Source organism: Taeniopygia guttata, chromosome 5 (assembly GCF_048771995.1).
Source record: "Taeniopygia guttata chromosome 5, bTaeGut7.mat, whole genome shotgun sequence".
NCBI lineage: Eukaryota > Metazoa > Chordata > Aves > Passeriformes > Estrildidae > Taeniopygia > Taeniopygia guttata.
In genome coordinates this window covers 15,903,256-15,919,605 of record NC_133030.1, presented here as the reverse complement: position 1 = coordinate 15,919,605, position 16,350 = coordinate 15,903,256, and the positions used below count along the sequence as shown (strand labels likewise).

The following is a 16,350-nucleotide window of genomic DNA, read 5'->3' as shown; positions in this document are numbered from 1 at the left end:
ACGGGCACATAAACTCAGGTGTTGTTTCTGGTCACTCAGCACTTGGTCAAGCCTGTGACTGAGATTTATTTTTTTGCCCAAGAATCAGTATGTAAAGAACAGAAAAAATAAGAAAACATAAGGTAAAGCAAACTACGGATCTAGAAGCATCAAAGGAGCACTCAGCAGAGCCACTGTGTGCACAGCAGCCACAGGTACCAGGAGGGACATTGGCTGAGTTCTTAGGATTGGGACTGCTCTTTCCTTTCTATGTGCCTAAAGGAGCTGAACATGAAGGTGCCTTCTTTTTCCCAGAACTGAAGAGATCTCCTGGATGCTGGGAGATCTTGCAATGCCACCTAGATCTCTTCTTTCCGCAGCCTGCCTGCATGTAGCTGCTGCCAGCACGGCGGTGGAAGCTGTGGCCAGCTGTCTGAGATCTCCTAACATCTGCTGCTGCCTGAAAGCCTAGTTCAGATTCCAGTCTATACACCAGGATTAGCCACATTACTCATCGTTCACTGTACTCTCCTGTGTTATTCTCTACATCTTCACCAAGGCTTCAAGGCTTTAAACACTAATGGTTCTGCAATAGTACGTTTACTAGAGGTTAGAGAGGATGGTAAGAAGAATAATATAAACAAATTTATTTTTCCTTTGTCCACTGTCACAGCAGTAATACCCATCTCCATACAGAACTTCAGAATAAAAACCCTAATAATTCAGGTAGTGTTTAGTGCCTTGGCTGCTCTCTTTTCATATCCATCACTCTGTCAATGTGTTTTTCAGTCACATTTTTCTGATATTTCCCTGAAGATGAAGTTCATGGGAAAATTGAGATTGAGAGGACGAGGTCTCTTGTCCAGCCTCCTGCTCACAGCAGAGTCAGATGTGAGGTCTGACGGGTTACTCAGGGCTTTATCCAGAAGGGCTTTGCCAAGCCTCTAAAGGTAGTGTCAGTACAACCTTGCTGGGCAGCCTGTCCCACTGCTCATCTCTCCTAAGGTTTTCTTGAAGAGGCACAAAACTGGATATCCAGGTGGTAATGTATGATAGTCTTTGAAAAATGGATTGCCTTAGTGACCAACAATATCCAACAGCTTCTCTGCTGTCCTTTCTGCCTTACCTTTTTATCATTTGATACCTCTAGGTAAAGGTGATGTAATCTCTTTTCAGTGGGGAAACTCAGCTCTAATTCTGCAGTAACTATTTTGGCTCCACTTAAAGTGTATGCTATTAAATGTAAAAAAGGCAAGCTAAGTTCTGACAGTGAGCACCAGAAATTTAGCAACAAAACAGCTTGTGAGTGTGGCGCAGTTGAAAACCCCTGAAGGGCAATTTTCTTCCTATTATGCTTCATGGCAAGGCTTTCAGAACTGGATTACACACAAAAGTAAGTATTTGTGTTTGGCCTGGGCTCATGACCTTCAGTTTTTAGCCACCTTCTTTCCCTGTTCTAGTAAACACTGATTTCATAATTTGTTAGGGTTTTGGGGTTTTTTTTTCCTGATTTATTTATTCTTTTTTTTTTTTTTCATCTTTATTTTTCCTCACTCCTGGGATTGGATTGCAAAGGAAAGATTTAATTAGAATGGAACCTGTCATCCCAAAGGCCTCTGATCTGAACGCAGCCTAGTAAATAACAGCACGTATTGGTTACATTTTGACAATTAGATTTTCTGTGTTGTGTTAACTGATGGTTCAGATCCACTGGGGTGTCTGCAGGACCCATAGACACCAGCACTGCCTGAAGGCTTTTTGGCAGCTTCAGGGATCCTATGAGGCTTGGAATGGAAATGGAACTTGATCTCCCTGCCCACTGCTGACTCTGGCTCCTTCTGGGTCAGGGTCAGTGCAGGCTGGTGGGGCAATGTGAAGAGGCCAGCGTGGCCAGTGGTGTGTCTGTTCTCAGCATAAATGGAGCCCTTTCAGTTTCAGAGGCTGTCAACCTGGCCTGAGCAATAAATTTACTTGTGGGCAGAAAACAGAAAAGAAAGCAAGACTGCCACATCTGTGTTGAAAGGTCTCTTGTTCATCAGAAGAAGGAAGCAATGTAGGAAATAGAGGAGGCAAGGTCTGAATAATTGCTTTTTCTGGGCTAGAAACGCAGTAACTTCTCTAGCAGATGAATGAAGAGTTGTTTGTCGCTTTTTTCCCCCCTAATTATCTTGAGTTCATTGTAGATATTTTCTGTGGCAAACCTTTTTTCTGTTTATCCAAGAGACATCACCGACTGAATAATCAATAAGCCTTTTTCTCCTTCATCTATTCAAGCATAAGACTGGGAGTATTGAGTGAAAGAAGTGGGGGTTACCATCACAAATATTTTAGAACAATTTACAGTCTTTACTAGGTAGTTGAGAGGAAAAATTCTTGAAGGCTTTCTGATATTTTCTTAATTATTACTACTTTTGCTGTAGGTTTATAAAAATGTATACTTTATACAATTAAGTTAGTACTGAAATATCAGAATTAAAACTGATAATTTTAACAGATAATTCTAAGACACTAAGTAGGCACTCATCCCTTACTTTTTTCCTCTGTTCCTTAGTTATGTCTCTTCTTCTTTATTCTTCCATGGTCTAGATTCCTCCTGTCTTTTTATTTGATTTGTTTCATCTCTTAAATTGAGACAAGGGGTTTATATAAAAAATTCGACAAAAAAAGTCCAATAGCAGTTTGAATCCCTGAGTCTTTTTTATTTCCTTAAAAAATAAATTTACAAATTGTAACAATGTCACAAATCTTAGAGCTGCGTTTATTCCTAAATTCTAAATTACATTATATCAGCAAATATTGCAAGAAGAGAAGCTAAAAAGGAGAAAACTCAAATAGAAATTTTATTGGTTTTTTTGAGAGACCATTGAGAGATTTTTAAGCAGCTATCATTTTTCCTATCACTTCAGTCATTGCAGCTTTTTTTCCAAAGTATTATTTAAAGTAATACTGGCATTTTATTCTGTGAAAAGCTATGCATGTTTTGCACATTTTCTGTATAAAAGTGTCTTACATACAAAGTTAAAAAAAAATCAGATGGAAGTAGAAACATTACTTGCTACTTGGCAAGCTGCTTTTTCTCTTGCAGCAAGACACAGAAGTGGATGCACTGGCATTTGTGATTTACTGCTCTTCCTAATTTTGGTCTTAGTTCTGAGAGCTTCAGTTCCCCTGTTTTGGTGGCTGTTGTGATGCCCAGTGTGACACTGCTTTTAGCAGGCTTGTGCTGCACTTGCTCCAACTTTGCATTGCCCTGTCCCTGCCTCTGGATTCCCAAGTGCCCCTTCTCATCATCTAGGCTTGATGTCCTAAACTCATTTGTCCCTAAATTTCTACTGGTTTTGCATTATTTCACTTTGGTCACTGAGCCATACTTTTCCCTGAGTCTGAGTCTGTGTTATGATACTGTGTTATTTTTCTGCAACCCCGACCTTACTGATGATTGAATATGCTGAAGATGCTTTCAAAACCCCTGAAGTAGGACAAACAGAAAAAAACTCTCTGAAATGATGCAGTAGAAGTATAAGCTGCAGGATACATTACTTTTGGATCTTATTTATTTGCTGAATGGATTGTGCAGAAGTGACTTCGCATTTCTCATTGTTGATTTAAAAGCACTGTTCTCTTGCAAAGAACTAAATAGTCACAGGGAGTTCACTGAGTTACTGTGGCAAGAGGTATAAAGCAGGCAGAATAGATGTAAAAGTGTTAGGTAAAGGTTCACAACACCGTGGCAAAACCCTATGCATATTAATCCTCCACAAACCTTCTTGTTAGAGACTTCTTCCACCATTTCTGAGATAACATTTTCTCAATGAAATAATTTCATAGCTTATACAAATTATCCTAACAGAAATGATTGTCAGAATACATTGGATGAATGCTTATGGTTACTAGTGTTTATTGTTACTGATTAAAAAAAGTTAATATAGAAACTGGTGAAATAACATGAGAAATTCAGGGAAATTGAGCTTGGTCCTGACCCAAGATAAGGTTGAATAAGGCTGAAGCTAAGGAAGGCCTTGCAGGATGTCTTTATGGGCCTCTGCCTGGCTCAGTCTGCTCTTGAAGAATACATCACAGAGAGGAAGAGAAAACTGTCCATGGCTCCTTTTTTTCCATAAGCTGCTTCAGCCTGAGTGCCCTTCTGCCTGTCAGCTACAGCGTGGGAGAGAAGTGGTGCTGAGCCTGCGTGAGTTAGAGCCCGAGATCACATTTTGAATCAATAATCTACAGGAAATTGGATGCTCTTTAGAATCCAACTGAGACACAGATAGCAATGCTTTTGATAAACATTACTGAATTGTGGCGATTTTACATTTGTGTGCATATGTACACACACATACACACACACACCCACACCCCTGAGGATGTGATGTGAAACAATTTGTGACCTCTTTGGAAATAACAAGGTCACAGTAAAACAATTTGCTTTGTTAATAATAACAAGGTCATGGTAAAGCCAGTTGCTTAAACAGGCCAGCAGTGAGATGTGAGGATGTGTGTAGTACGCACCTGAAGTGAAACTGCTCGCAAAGACGTGGAAACATGAATTAAACATCATGTACATAAAGGAGTAACCCTAGGGAGAGTATATGTGACACTGTTACAGGATTTGTTTAGCTCTGGAAACGTCTATATTTGAATTGGCAGAAATTGTGCAGAGATCTCCCAAACAAGTAACCTAGTCAAGAGCAATAACCTAAAAGTAAGTAGGAGGACTGTAGAATAACATGATTGTTTAGTTAATGTAGTTTTTAGTATAAATAGAGTTTTAAGTCAGCATGACTTTAATGCTGACCCTCCCAGCACATGAAAAAAAAAAAATTAACACTTGAAACTAACAGCATGTTAGCAGCTAATTCGTGCATTATTTCAGTATCATTCATAAATTACTTTTGAATCCTTTGACTTAAGAAAAAGAAAATCCCACAAATCCTACTTTTGGTCAAAGCATAAGACCATAATTAACTCGGCATGTGCTTTTGAATTAAGAACACAGCGTTCTGAGCTTTCTTAAAAAGCTTTTAAAAATGTTGAGGGAATACTTTCGTAGAGCCTTATTGACTGAGAGGAGTTTAAGATTTGTCACATATGAAGTGATGTTAATTAAATATTGTTATTCCTTTCTGTCAATCACGGAAGGTTAAGCTTTTTCTCTTACTTGAACAAAAAGAGAAGTGAAACAGGTGAAAGTATATAAAACAGCTGTGAGGAAAACAGGAGGAATAACGTAGTAGGAATTTAATTAGTCAGAATTTATGGGGGATGCAGAAGGTTTAGGTGCTAATTCCAAAGCATTGCATTTTTTGCAGCACTAATACAATTTGAATATTTTTTTTACTTTTTGGCTAGGTATCATTTACTTAATGAATGTAGAAAAATAAATATAGTGGCAGAAGGCCAGTTTTTGATACATGCATATGCTTTACTTAAAGTCATATTTGCAAATTAATGTTTAATATGGCTGTCGCTGAAACCTTCTTTTTATTAAACCATATTTTTGTTAATCAGAATCCCATTCAATGATACCTCAGCTCTTTCAGATGCTATGGGTATATTTTTAAGCCAAATGAGTTATTGTTTGATTAGGTATTTAAGTATTGCCGATAATGTCTCCTCAAACTGTGAATTTTAAAATGATTAATGTTTATATCTCTTTATTTCTGTCAATGTGCCTATGGGTGTGTGGAAGAACTTCTTCAGGACAAAGCTTTGTAGAGCTTTCCTTTCTGGAAAAAGTGAAAATTGGAGTCTAATAACACAACTTGAAATGCTGGTAATTAAAATCCATCAACAGACATCATATCTTTTATGTAACTATTACAATTGACAGTTCTAAGGACAAAAATTGAGAACCAGCTGCAGACCTATATAATAATAGCTAAGTTATATTGTTTCATCAATGTATTAGGCTTGGACAGTGTATTATTGCTGTCAGTATTCAAACTTTTGAAGGCAAAAAAGGTCACAGGAAGAAGTGTTGAGCTTAATTCAAAGTTTCTTGTTTTCTGCTTAATGGGGGAGAAACTCCTGTGTGAATGGAATTAAATCAATGTGGGAAATTCTGCCTCTAAATCTTTTGTTTCCAGGCTCATCATGTTTTCTCCTGGGTCTTTGGAAACAGTCTGGCCCATGATGACCTAGATTTGTGAAAGGCTGCTTCAAAAATATCAATGCTTTTGAAATTGTGTAGGTACTGGGGTAATATTTTATGAAATGAATCGCTTCTTTGGAATGTGGGGAAATCTGTGGCAAAATAATGCCTGTAGTTAGTTTTTTTTAACTTCATCTTGGATAACTGAGGAAATATGGGTGCTTTGAACTAGAATTCCAGTTAGCAAAAAAATCCAAAACAAGTATCAAATCCCCCCAGTTTTAATATTACATGTATTAAAGCAACTTAATTTGCATCAGAAATGTAATGTTTTAAATATTCAGTATATTTTTTATTATTTAGGTGTATTTTTTTCCCTAGTACAGTGTTTACATTTTCTTTACCTGAGCAATGTGAGCTGCTGTGAGCTGGATTCTCCAGAGACCTCTGCCAACTTATCTGTTTCTGTGGGGTTTTACCTCCCTGACCAAACCTGATCTGTTGAGTTTAAGTAAGAAAATGTCTACAGGCTGAATTAAAGAGCCAGGCTTTTCAAGTGAAGAGCTCTGATGAACTGGGTGGAAAGGGACACATAATATGTACTGAACATTGGCACTTCACTTTGACTTGATTTTGCTTATAATCAGGTGGGGGGTTTTTTTATCATAAACTTCCCTTTGTACATTCAGATAAAATTCTGAAATATTCTAGTTTTGTTATTTCATTAAAGAAAAATAACTGAAATATTACTATCCCTGAGCATTCTTAAGTGCTCTAAGTTTTGGAACCAGGAATTCTGCATGTCCCCTTTGGATTGGAAGTATCACAGTGTTAAGTGCAGCATCTCTAGCACTTCAGAAAATCTGGGAGAGGAGAAAGCTGCTCAAACCTGGAGCTGTTTTGTTCCACAGTACAAGATATCACCAATTAGCAATTAAATCAATCGATTTGACCTGCATTAGCTATTTGTTTTCATAGTGAGTGGTAAGTAATGCATTACACATCTTTGAAAAAGCCTGTTATACTTTGATCTGCAAATATTTTATTAACAGAGGCTATAAACCACAAAGAGTGGCTCAGTTGTGGGTGGTTTTTTCATGCTAATTTTGATGATATAGCAGTATCTTGGGATGACATACTATAGTGAGTGAGGATAAATATGTGTTGCCAAGGTCTAAACAGCAGCAATATGGAAGTAATTCAGCAGTCAGTTTCACTCAAAGTTTGAAATCTGTGCTGTATTAGAGGTATGCATAGAAGCTGTGTTAATTGCTAGCTTGTTTTCCATATGGTTCTGTTTTAATGGAGCACATTTGTTGCAGATGGTTGGAAAAAGGGTTGGACAGTGCCTAAACTGGCTATGACTAATTCATACAGTGATTATACTATACTTTAATGTTTAACAGTCCCCTTTGTAAACTTCTTTCATTCACAGTTCCCTTGCCATTGAAATGTGGTCCAAGATAGCTGAAAAGTATTCTTCTTTATTTAAATTTGGCCTTAGAGAAGATCAAGAATACGGAGTGTGTAGTCATCTTTTCCCTGATTCAAATTCAAAACCACACCCCAAACTTGGTTCTTCAGATGGGTTTATCTCCATTATTATTATGGTTTGGTGTGCGTATTTTGCTGAGGTAATGGTCTCTAAGAAGAGCCACTTGAGGAACTGAAGTGACCTTAACAAATGCTAAAACTGGCTTTGTTCACACCACAGTGCTTTTACCTCTTCACTGGTTTAAAAGTAGGTGTAGACAAGCCATGCCTTGTTTGAAAGTTGAAAAATTGCTAACTTGGCCTTGAGGACACTGAAAATTTGCAGTGTTGAGCTGAAACTGAAGGAGCAACTGCAGCAATAGGGCCATGGAATCATTAAGGATGATATTGTAGAACCAGCCTAATGCCGACATGCATGACAGGAATCTTTTATGTTTTAATATATGTTCTATGAATGCATGCTGAATCTAGAGAGGAAATGAAAATATAGAAGATTGTCCAGCATTGTTGTAGTTGGTTTTCATTTGGATCTCTTGTGACAAAGCTTGTACAACTGACTTTCCCTCTGCTGAGGTCTACAGTGAATGTCACAGTCAAACTTCAGTCGATGGTTCTTTGTAAAGTATAAGAGGTCTCTATGGTTCAGTAGGTTTATCTACCATTTTTACTGTTGTTTTCTCACATTGTCACTAAAATATTCGCTTTGTTATCTGAATGGGACATTGCTGACTGTCTTAGCTCTTTTTTACCTGATTGTGTGAAAAGTCTTGGTTAAATCTGTGAGGCCTTGGAGGCCCAGTAACCTGCTAAGTGCTATAAAGCCTGAAAGACATTATGTCCTTGGACTAACTTGTCTCTTCTACTTACAACTGTATGTGATAGATAAAAAAAACCTTACTCATAAAAGACTGGGGTGAATGTAATTTCAATACACTTGTGGACATATTAATGAGTAGCTGGTTTTTCTTACCTGAAAGTGTACAAAAATCCAAACAAATAAGTTGTATTTTATAGTAGGGCAGAAAATAGAACAGGCAGTCTTTAAAAGAAAGCCTTTTTCTCTGGCTCTATCACAAACCTGCTCAATTGGAATTGATAATTTGTTTAAAGTGGTTGGAAATCCACTTAGTATGGCTAACAGCGTCGAATAATGCAGACAGTTTGGCAGTTAGCACTAGGATGTCTAAACCACAGCTTTGATGCAATAATACTATAACTTGAAGATTTACCTAATTTATAATTTTGCCCAAAGCTCTCACCCGCTCTGCGCCGCTGCTTGGCATGGTGATTTGTCTGCGCTATCTGGAGTTTGGTTTGAAACACGTTTGCATTTGATTGGTGTTTTTAGATTTTGATAGCTGCTAGTTCCTCTCCACAGAAGTAACCTTTTAAAATGTCAGTTTTAATGTACAAATTTTATGAGAATAAAAAGACTTTTAAAAATACTAATTTTAGACTTCTCGTTGCTGAGCTAGTAGTCAGCTGCTGTTGTCTCAGGCTGAGTCTTGGAAAATTAAGTCAGCGCTCACTATAATAAAATGTGTACTCTGGACTTCATGGGGAGAAAAAAACACTTTTCTTTAAAATTCTTTTTCTGTAACTGTTGCACATTGGTCAAAGTAATCTTCTGTCCTTTTACTTGTTGATATTTACTCTCTTTCCATCCATCCTTCTGTCTGTCTGACTACCATATGCTGGATTTCCTGCAAGTGGGAATTCCTCTCTTCTTAGGTGATAGTTCTTCCTGAGAGGAAGAAACATCAGGTGCAAAAAAAAATTTCATCTTGTGGTCTGTAACGGAAAAGCCTTGCAAGTTAGGCTGTTTGGCTTACCAAATATGTCGTGTAAAATAGGATTTAAAGCGTTTTCCCCCTGAAGGTGACATAATATTTAATTGTCACTAAAAGATCTGATAATTTTCTGTAATCTTAATTGCTGCAGCTATTCTTGTAATTTGCCATATTGGCTAGCTTGCTGTGTCATATGCTCTGTAAGAGAGGTGACACTGAAATTCAAAAGGAAGGGAAGCTTAAGCTTTTTCCCTCTACTTCCAGTGTCCCTTGTTCTAAATCAGGAAAGCACCATTTGTTTTGGCTTCAGGGAACTGCGTGTTCAAGCTCACAGCTGGAGGTATGGTGCTGCAGTGATGATCACCAGTGATGGGAAGGGAGAGTATAATGATTAAAAAAAAAAAACAGCAAAAACAATCCCATATAAAACCCCCTTGGGATTAAAGGCAAGCCCTTCATTCTTTCCCTTCTCAAAGCTCCTGTACAAATTGTGAACACAGATGAAAGAATTACAGCAGGGAGTGTGTTCAGATTTTAAATATCAACAAGATATATTTGGTTGTGATATTGCCTCATATAGAAATAGTGAGATTTGCTTTATCATCTCTTCCAGGTATCTTTCCTAAAATTGTGTCTTTCTTGGTCATGGTTCTTTTCAAAGAAGTATCAGAGCTAAGCCATTTCATTTAATTGCACTAAAATATTGCCCTAAAGTGAAATAAAATATTATTTTTCTTTACTAGTTGGTATAGAAAAACACATAAACGTAATATTTTAACTATAGTTTGTATAGATCTTGCCATTTAAACACTATGCAAATCTTCCGTACTGCAGGGCAGACAACTGTGAGACTATAATGTGTGGTATAGCAGGCATCCACCATAAATTTGATACTCATACTCATGAGTCCTTCATATTTCATACAAAGAATCAGGGAGAATAAAAAACAGAAGAAAACCAGCACTGAATGGAGTTATGAAATATCCATGTGTAAAAGAAATAAGGAAAGATTACCTTGGTCTCCTGTACTGGCCTGTGCTAAAACTGCCGTGCTGAATGTTGATCAGTTGCTCTGGGTTATAGTGGAATGTGGGGATATTATAAAATCAGGATTCCTTACAGATGTACTCCATTATTTTTGAAGTCCTATTAATTCCCCATGTGTTCTTGGCTAACAAAATAAGGAAAGGACCCTTTTAATGGGGCAAGATGAGACTTTACTGCTCAGCTTGTACAAGTTATGCAGCTGGACTGATCGGCCACTGTTCAGAGAAACATGGGTGGGAGGCTATTTTAAAAGAAAATGAAAAAACATTTGTTTAACTGCATGGCAACACAAATATTTTACCAAGTGAATGCTGACTGTGTATTTCATTATGACAAAAGGTGCAGACTTGAAGGGAAAAAAGTAAAGCAAAATGCCATCTTTCTAGGATTTGCAATATTCACTTTATATGGTAGTATCTTAAACCTTGCTATAGATTTATGCATTTAACTCTTTAAATTCTCACATCCCTTTTCTAATTTGAAGAAGTCTGTTGGATGTAACTGCTTGCCAACTTTTCCCATCAAATACAGATGCTAGGCAGAAGTCCCTGCAGTTTTGTAGGGAGTTCCTGGGCTCACCCAAGCTGTTGCCATTCTCATTCTCCTCTCCTTATTCCTGCTCCCTCCTCATTTGCTGAGGCATCTGTTCCCTGAGGCTGCTCACATGCAGCCCTTGCTCTGTTCTGCACCTTGTGGTCCTCTTTTAGGTAGCAGAGCAGAGCAGTGCCTTTGTATTTCTATCTGCTTGAAGATTTGGGATAATAATTTCAAAACTCATCTGGGATAATCATATTTTTCATAAATGTTGAAGAAACCAGGTAGTTCTACAGTTCATTCTCTGTGGTTACCAGCAAAACTTTTATAGACGTGTGAAGTTAACTTGGTGGAATGTGAAAGTGATTACAGTAATTAGAAAATGTAGGTGGTTTTACTTATTTGCATCACTTTGCTTACTGAACTGCTTTAGTTTCCATGAGCATGATAGTTTCCAGCTGCCTTGCAACAGAGTTTTGTAAAGATTTAGATATACCAAAACGGACACTTTTTCAAAACCTATTAGCCCAAGCTCTTTGACAGTGAGCTATAAATGAGTCTCTGTGCTGTGGTTTACAGTATTCTCTTTATATATATATATATAGGTTATATTTTAATTTCCACTCTTTAGAAAGATTTAAAACACTGATAATTATATGGGCAGAAAAAAAAAGAGTGCTCAAAGACTGGATGGTGCATATCATTTAACTGTGACAGGTGTACATTTTGAGGGGTGTTTAATGTGTGAAACCTTGATATTTGGAACTTTGAGAAGTGTAGTGAAAGTGCCTGTTTGCAGCACCTTCCAGGCCTGAAACACTGTATGGCACAGCTTCAGAAAGATTTGTCAGCCTGAAAGCTAATGCAGCTGGAGCAGGGTTTCAGTCTGAACCTAAGACAGATATGGGCAGGATATATAATGTAAACATAGTGCACTTGCTGTCCTGGCTTGATAAATTTGTCTGTTCTGATTCACTTTGTAATAAAACAATGTAGAGGTATAACTGGCTGATTAGGTATTGGAAGTTCCAACATTAGGGAAAGAAAATTACACAATCACACACAGAATTGCTGGGTTAGAAGAGACCTTTGAGATCATCAAGTCCAACCCATGCAATTAAAACCAAGTAAACCCCCAAAATTTTATGTTAATTTATTTGGTTTTATTTTGAAGTGATCCCTGTTTCATACTGCTTAGAGGTTCAGATTCTCTCATTCCTCCTTTTTTGCAGATCTCAAAGCAGTAGAGAAAGGTGATTTATAAAAATGTTGTTTTGCTTGTTTTACACTGAGGTAAACCTAGGCACAAAGAGATAAATAGCATGCCAGATACTGAATCAAAAATAGGCCTTGCACTTTTGTGTGCTTCCTTCACTAAACAATACTGATTGAAATAATTTGACTAGTGGGAAAATTGTAGGCCAAATGCTACATGTTGTCTAGTGAATCATTCTATGAGGAGATATGGAAGTTCACCATATGGTTATCTTGCAGGTGTAAGTCTGACACTGTATATGTATGGTGGTTTCTGAATCTAAGCTCCGCTGGCTTCAACAGCAAACTGAAATCCCTTAACAGATTATTAATATATATATGTATACACACATACAATATGAAATAATTTTTCAAATTAATTTCTGACACTCATTATAAAATCACTGATGAATTGCATAGATCAGTATTCTTTTGCAGAAGACAGTTTGGACTATAATAGCTTTATCTTTATTGAAATAAAGTGAAAAAAATCAGAAGGATGGTGTTGACTGTGTGATTTTTTTTTCTTCCACAATTTACCTAGTTTATCCTCAGGACTTAAAAAATTAATGGATATAAAAATATGAAGATTCCAATTGTGAGGAGCGTTTAACATGTTGGGTGAGAAGTTCAATGGTAATTCGGGGTAAAAAAAACAATTAATAGGGTATCAAAACCAAATAAGGGATTTGTAAAGGATTTGAGCACTGTTTTGTGCATTGTATCTTAACTCAGATAGGAATGGAGTTCTGGAGTGAGGTGTGGTGTCTAGGGCTGCAAAAGAGATAAAGAGTAAAAAGAATTTCTAGTGGTGAATGTGGCAATCTGACTTAAATTCAGATACCTAAGTTGCTTGGTTCTGTAGTTAGGGCTGAAAGAGAGCTGGTTTGTATGGCCCAGAAGCAGAGATTTGGAAACCCAAGGAGCAGACAGTTCTGCTTTCTCTCAGCTGACAGACACAAAAATCTGTTCATACAGTGATGCCAGTACAGACTGACCAGGCAGACCAGGATGCAGGGAACTTGGAGAGAGGAATACATGGGAAAAACAGAGAGTTTGTGCATAATAGGGCAAACCTAGAGAGCAGCTGCTGGTGCAGCAGATAAGAACCATTCTTCCTTTATGGTATGTGAAGATAAAGAAAATTGTTGCTCTGTGCAAGCTGTTAATTTGGACAAGAGAATTTGGTTCCATTGTATGACTGATATATAGGTTCCACGATGTATATGTATTTCCATACTGTACAGGTTAAATTCTACAGATACACATACATATATGTAGCCACACATTAATCTAGGGGGCTAGTTGAGTAAAGAAACATAGCAGAAACTCGCTTCCCTTTTCTTCCTCTCTTTGGGTCATATCTCCATACATGTTATGCATGAAATTTCAATGACTTGGTGACATTATTTTCCTGGAGGTATGTTTTATTGTGCTGTCCATCAGTGCAGAGCACTGACTTTTGCTTGGCTGTATGAAAGTGATGCTGGAAAAAAGAGGAAGCAGATTGTCATTGCTCAGTGTTGGCCACCAGAGTTCCCAGGGTCAATGTGACAGAGCACTATAGTTGCTCAGAGGTACAGTTTAATAAACCCAGTTGAACTTGTGATGTGTCCAAGGCTAATCAGTGCCTTGTTCTGCACCAAAGCTGCAGGATTGTGTAGTATTGACAGCTTTACCTGTGTATCCGATGCCTTGAGAAGGCTGATCTAGAACAGAGGCTAGACAGAGCTAAAGAATAAAGTAGGTATTAAAAGGTCTCAAAGGATCCACCTTGGGCAGCACAAGAGCCCAGCCAGGGCTACACCCAGGATGAACCCAAAATGGTCACAAAATGGATGACTCGTCCCAGATTCTCTCACTTTTATAAGTTCTGGTCCATTTGCATATTGGAATTAATTGTCCAATTACAGCTTTAGGTTATGAAGTCACATCCTTGTTTTTCTCTCCTCAGTCCACAATTGTTTATGCTCTTGGGCCTGAAATTATGATCATTTGTCCTTGGTCCCCAGCTATAGAAGGAATTGTTTTGTCTCCCTACTCTGTGAAGAGAGCTCTAATATGAAGCTCAGAACCCCACATTAAAGCAGCACAGAATCTGAAAAATATAAAAGCTAAAACCTGAGGCATCATTTCTACTGTGATATACCTCTAGCTGCTGCTGTGACAACCTGACTCTTGTCAGGCTCCTGCACTGGATTTTTAGATTACTGCTGTTCTTTTACATGCTTTTCTACATAACACATGGATATTCAGCAAAAAACACAGGACATGAAGTACCATATTCATGGAGGCACAGACTGTACCTGGACAGCTCTCTAGCTGCTAAATGGGAAATGATGCAGATAATTTGCTATCTAAGCAGCTCTGATCTTAAAGCATGAATTCATATTCTGTGTAGGATACTAATGCGGATTTTATTACTTGCTCACTAAAAGAGTGTCGGCATACTTAATATATTTTAAGGAACAAATAGAACTTTTGGGAAACAGTGTACTTGCATTGTGCATATCAATGCAATAGCCATACCAAGATGCCTCTAAAACCCACTGTTAGGTTGAATTATACAAAGGAAAATAATGAGAATTTCCTGACTGTGAGTTGTAAAGGATAGAGCCACCTATCACTATGCACAAAGTCTGTTTTTCATTACATGTTAGCTCTTTTTTTTTTCTTCATAAATAAACTTAGCAGTGTGTTTTCTGTCTCACAGAGGTGGTTTTATTCAGGAAAAAATAACAACTAAGAGGCAGCCAAAGAACACTAGTGGATGATACATGTGTCTGTGAAAACAGGTTCATGTATCTTAAGATGTGATTATCTTGGCTGAACAGAAGTTTAACAAATAAATAAATGGTAGTACTGGCTGATGACAGTGATATCTCAAAGTTGTAGAAGACTACTGTGGAGTTCAGGCTATTTCTAACAAGACTGAATGTAGCTATGTAGATAATTTTATTAACATTTTGTTTGCTGCTTTTTAAGCAGCTCATGTATTTGAGTATTAAGTAAATTGGATTTTCTCCCTTTGCAAATAAGTGTAGTTTCCTTTTTTGTGTAGGCCATGTAAGTGGCTTTCAGGCAATCATGTTAATATTTTCCAAGGCAAGTTGTTTTTGTTTTTCAGGACTGAGGCTACATGGTAAGGGAGTATAGTGGCAAAAATATGGCAGAATCTGTGTAAAAAGATGACAAGCAATACAGAGTGTTGACACATGGGTTTGAGATGATAATACATAAAGGACCATGAATATGGTTTAATTTGCTTAACCTTGTCACCTGGTAATTGAAGAAGAATTGGACTGTATTTTTAATTGAGTAGCAGTTTTGGGGACACTGAGATTTGAATTCACACAGTAACTTCCCTCCAGGCTGATGAACTTGTAAGTAAAATATAATGCAACAAAGGATTAAAAATTACTGAAAAGACACTTTGCAGTCAATTTTGTCCCTTAACAGTCAATTAGGGATCACTTGAGAAAGGCAGGAGATTTCTGGGAATGAGCAGACATCAAGGCCAGCATAGCTGTTCAACATCTTATCCAACTTCCTACTAGTGTGACCTCTGAGGAACGCTGTCAACGCTGTGCTGGTATGTCTGGAAGGGCTTGGGCCGTGATCTTTGTGGCGAAGATGTCAAGTTACAGGGAAAGTAGTTTTTCCCTCAACTGTTGGTAAAAAGCAGGTCAAGTGGGGTTAATCTTGACTGCTAATGATTCTGGGCTTTTCAGGATGGTATTATTTGTGGTGCTGAGCAGCTGCCTCTGCTGCTGCTGCTTGGACCCGGTGCTGGCACTGGAGGCGAAGCTTTGCTTCTTTGTTGGTGTCAGGTTGTGTTCCTCTGGGTGCTGGGTGACATTTCGGCTTGCCAGAGATGTGGACTGCATGGCAGGAGGAGGATTGGGTCTGTGTACAGTTTTGGTGGGACAGAAGACTAATGAATATTTCTGCAGTTCAGAGAAAAAGAAGTTACTTAAAGCTTTGTTTTGTCACTGGAATGTGGGGGTTCTTTTCTTTTGAAATTTTATGTGAAGTAAGTTTGCTAAAAATCCAATATTCAAAAACCTAGAGCTTCAAGTACCATGAGGTTTAAGGAAATATTTTCTATTTGATTTGAGTCTTTGAAGACCAGACTTCCTCCTGTAGCATATTTTAAGA

At 37.8% G+C, this 16,350-nt stretch overlaps 1 protein-coding gene across 18 annotated transcripts in view; it reads left to right on the top strand.

The window, feature by feature from the left end:
- Positions 1-16,350, top strand: part of SOX6 (SRY-box transcription factor 6) — a 374,330-nt gene that overhangs the window by 90,466 nt on the left and 267,514 nt on the right. The window lies entirely within an intron of this gene.